At 36.1% G+C, this 4,641-nt stretch overlaps 1 long non-coding RNA gene across 1 annotated transcript; it reads right to left on the bottom strand.

Moving 5' to 3' along the window:
- Positions 1-275: 275 nt before the first annotated feature.
- On the bottom strand, positions 276-2,133 carry LOC134636203 (uncharacterized). The gene is made up of 3 exons (XR_010095005.1): positions 1,616-2,133; positions 1,385-1,447; positions 276-985 (listed from the first exon to the last, which is right to left on the bottom strand). It is a non-coding gene; the product is annotated as an uncharacterized LOC134636203 (long non-coding RNA).
- Positions 2,134-4,641: the final 2,508 nt, after the last annotated feature.

A 4,641-nucleotide genomic window follows, 5' to 3' on the forward strand; every position in this document is an offset into this window, starting at 1 on the left:
TTCCCAGAACTCAAAAAAATTATGGAAACTCGTTGCCTCAAAAAAATTGAGTAAAGCTTAGCTAAAAATGACTAAGTTAGGACAACGTATTTATTTTGAGTACTCTGTACAAGCTCATTTGTTCCCAGAACTCAAAAAAATTGGATCAAGTTTACGTAAGATGACCAAGTTTGGGCAACTTACTCATTTTGAGTACACCCTACTCAAAATGTACACAGCCGTGTTAGTTCCCAGAACTCAAAAAAATTATGGAAACTCGTTGCCTCAAAAAAACTAAGTAAAGCTTACTTAGGATGACTGTTAGGACAACTTATACATTGCAAGTCTGCAGTATTAAGAATAACTTGATATTTCTGACTTTCTGACAATACTAATTTTTTACCTACTGACAAACATTTCAAGTTCAACTAAATGAAAAAACAATTTGTGGTACCATGAATATCATTAAAAATAATTAACAACACTTTTGTAATGATGTTAAAATGAGCACAACTTTTATTTTCAAACACAACAAAGTACAACAGCCAACATACTGGACACTGTTCTGCTGAATAAAAATGATATTGCCATCACTGTTATAATCTTACAACGAAACAAAGTCTTAGATGTAATTATTCTGAAAATAAGTTTAGGCCTACCACAAGTTTGTTTTGTACTTACATTATTTATATAATCAACATAAAATATTTATTGTTCTGTCACAAGTGCAGTCTCTAATTTAAACAACACATTCGTTTTTCATTCCAACACAGGAGCTGGAATGTTGTAATATTTTAAGGATGGCTTGTTTCCAGTCCAGGCATTACTGCCTGAATGACTGTCATGGATCCAGGTGATCCAAATGTAAGTGCAGAAGAAAGTCTTTAACTTCCCTTAAGTACAGTCGCAGTGGATGTGGGTTGGAGATGCAATGAGCTTGAACCTGCAGGCGACCATCTTCACTGACCACACCATCTGTGACGGGGGACTCATCTCTCCTGGTGTCCTGCAAGCAAACAATCATATTTTTTGGAACATGAACTTAATTGCTTTCTTAAAACATTTTTTCTGCATTTGGTATAAAACAGACTCCAATTTAGACAATCTCAGGCTCCCTCCCCGCCGGAGAGGTGACATTCAATGTCCCAAATTGTCAGTCTGGATAGCCGTGACCACCACGCAACACACAATATTGTCATGAAAGAATAATTTTAAAAAGGGCTATGCAAACATGGGCAATAACTTTCATTCTAATGATGTGCAAAATGATTTTGGGCACAAAACAAATTTTGCTGTTAGAAAACTTGCAGACTTCACTATATACAGTGTAGACTCTCTAAACTAAGTTTGGGGGATGTGATCTTTCAAGAAATGCAGACCAAACTGTTGTTGTTTGTTTACTTACACAGCATGTCTTGTAGAATTAACTGGAGTCACAGCAACAGCACAGTGCAGTCATATCTCAAGTCTAATAACAGAAGACAGGTAAAGATCAGTAAAGAAACAACTTCCCCAAACCAAAGCACAAATAAAACAATAAGTAAGACAGGCTGATCTAAAGTATGATTAAAGTTCAGCCTGATTAATATAAATGTCACTGACAGTTGCTAATATATTGGAAAACCAAAATACTTACCACTGAGTTGATGTCTTTCTGTCCAACAACAGGAGTGCTGGTCCCGAGCCTCAAAGACAGTAAGAAGCAAGCAGAGGGAGAAAAAACAGAACATATTTCAGAAACTGATTTGATCCTTAATGGCTGTGCAATCATTGTAACATAGAGTTCGCTTATGTTGTTAAATAAAGGCTAGATTTGACATTAATAGATGCCACAGATGTTCTAAAGCTGCCACAAAGCATGAAAAAATAGACGTCTCCGAAAACGTCGGAGCATTTTTGCAAATATGTGATGTCTTGATAAATCGAGCAGATATTTGAAATTCACACAGCTACATTCTTGCCTGAAAATATCTTAAAAGTTTATTTTGTGACCCAGAAAAAGTAATACGTTTTTCAGCAGTGCTCCTCCGCCATTGCCGCGCTTACAAGTGCGCACAGGCTCCGACAACCGTGGCCGACAAATGCGATCCTCTTTTTCACCAGACTACCCTTTCTGGGTCACAAAATAACATTTTAAGATATTTTCAGGCGAGAATGTAGCTGTATAATGCTCAAATATCTACTTAATTTATCAAAATATCACATATTTGCAAAAGTGCTTCCACGTTTTCGGAGAGCTCCGTTATCCACCCCCCACACCCACACCTATCCCACCCCTAACGGCTGCACCTCCCAAAGAATTTTGTCTGGGCTCTTATCTCACTTATTTATTTCAAACAATCAACAAAAAAATTCACCGACGTAGTTTTATGTAAGGTTTTTAAGGCTGTGGTGTTAATTTTTAAGTAACATGAGCACAGCGGCAGCAGCAACGCTAGGCTAACACTAACTAGCTAGCAAGATTATAAACCTGGTGCTAAACTAAGAGAAGCCACAAAATCAGTTTGAATAAGAGTAAACATTTACTCACCAAGTCAGTAAAGATCCACAGCAATGACAACAATAATATCTCCAGGTTTGCTCAATATATTCCATAACAAATGCTGGCGCCATGAACATGCGGACTGATCCGGGAGGGAGGAGAACGGCAGTCACGTGGCATTTTCAAAACACATCTTTCATCCTTCCGCCCTGAGAAGCAAAACTTCCAGCTTACTTAGTTTTTCTAAGTTAGGACAACTCAAATAAATCGAGTTTATCAGCATTTTTGCATAAAAAGTACTGGTAACTTATTTAAATTGAGTTCTAATAACAAATTGATAAAAATTGAGTTCAGCCTATTTAATATTTTTAATTAAACACAATATTACATTTTACAGTGTAAAGAACCTACTAAAATATATATAACCAGTGGTTTCCTGTAAGAATTACCATATAGTTTATGACATTACATGTTTTGAGAGATAAGCAACCTTTCACCCAAGTCCCTCTGTGAGTCACTTTTTTGTTTAAAGTCTCTTCCTCTTTGGGGCTTCTTTTTTCATAAACTGCGTGATCGTTCTATGTACCAAACTGTCTCTTTTGTTTTTATTGTTGTTGCTGTTGCTGTTGTCTTAATGACGATTTAAACATATTAGGCCCAACCAAAAGTTAATAAAAGGCAGTTCAACAGCTGCATAAAGAGGTAGCGTCTATCACAAATCGTCTCTCAATGAACAGCTCCACAGCTGTAAGTTGGACTCTATCGCCACCACGTGGCAAAAGTAACAAATTACTCATCATATTTTACTTTAATTTTTACTCCATGTTGAATCTCAAGAAAAATTGTGTAACAAAATTGTTGTGCACTTGTTTTGTTAGTCTTTCTTGTTTCTGGAATACTAGATCAATTGTATGTGACTTATCATTGTGTCTCAAGGACTGAAGATGTTATCTTCACTAGATGGATCGGTTTCATACCTGTGAATCTGTCAAACTTAAAAAGTGGGCCTATTGTGTGTTCTTATTTTATGTCATGTATACTGTTGCAGTGGCGGATGTTCACTGTAAACACAGCAAAAGTTTTAAATAATCAAGTCAGCATGTGTGCTAGTAATCGGAAGAAAGTTGGTCTGTGGCCACATGGGAGAACACATGGGCAAAATGCAGCCTGAGGTCCTCAGCCAGGCCCTCTGTGTCCTAAAAGGAAAACCAAACCAATACATCCCACAAAAAAAAAAACAACAACAAAAGTCAGCAGTTTCTCAAGGAATCTTCTTGCATTTTAAAAAACAAACCCAGGTCTACTGGTTATGTCTAACACAGTTCATGAAATTTCGTGTCATTCTGTGTTCAAGTTTCAATCTACTTGTTCATGGCTCTCAAAATTTTGCACTACCCTGCATATTAAGGTCTTTAGTATGGGACTGTAGTAGCTCTAATAATACTGTGATGTTTTTGTAGATCATACTATTTTTATTTCTGTCTGTCTGTCTTTCATACAGGGCTCTCTGAAGAAATGTTATACACCAAGCTAGAGGGATCAGTACAAGATAAATAAAGATTTTTATGATTTGAATCATGAAAAGTTCCTGTGCAGAGTCTAAAAATAAGACAATGTAAAACTTCAAGTGACTACAGGGTCATAGTAGGAGAAGATCGAGGTCTGTATTAGGAAAAAATGGAATGAAAGAACATATTATAAATGTATCCACAGACAAAATGGTTTTTGTTGTTTTTGTTTATTTGATGTTTTTTCTCTTTGTTTTGCAACTCTTTGATTTTGCATGCACAACAGTGGAGGGTTTTTTTTCTGTTGCTGTAATTCAATGCATGTCCACATGGTGGCAACGCCGTAACATCAATAGGATGTCACAAACCTGTTGCTCCAGGAAATGATCATTGGTGTTGTTTAAAATTTATTGCTATAAAAAATAGACATGTTTTTTCTTCAGGAATACATTACTGTTAGTGTTTTTAACACTCCATATGAAGTGATGAGGGAGGCTGCACATCTACATACTGAAGCATCTCTGAACACATTTTATTGGTTGTTTTTACAAGATGTAAGTACGTAAAGCAAGTGTATTTAAAATTTAAAATGAAAAAGGGATAAACAGTGATTTCTAAATTGTAGGAAAAAAATGAAGAACCTACTAGTCATTTGAGGTATAACCAGCTGTA

Source organism: Pelmatolapia mariae, linkage group LG2 (genome assembly GCF_036321145.2).
Source record: "Pelmatolapia mariae isolate MD_Pm_ZW linkage group LG2, Pm_UMD_F_2, whole genome shotgun sequence".
Lineage (NCBI taxonomy): Eukaryota > Metazoa > Chordata > Actinopteri > Cichliformes > Cichlidae > Pelmatolapia > Pelmatolapia mariae.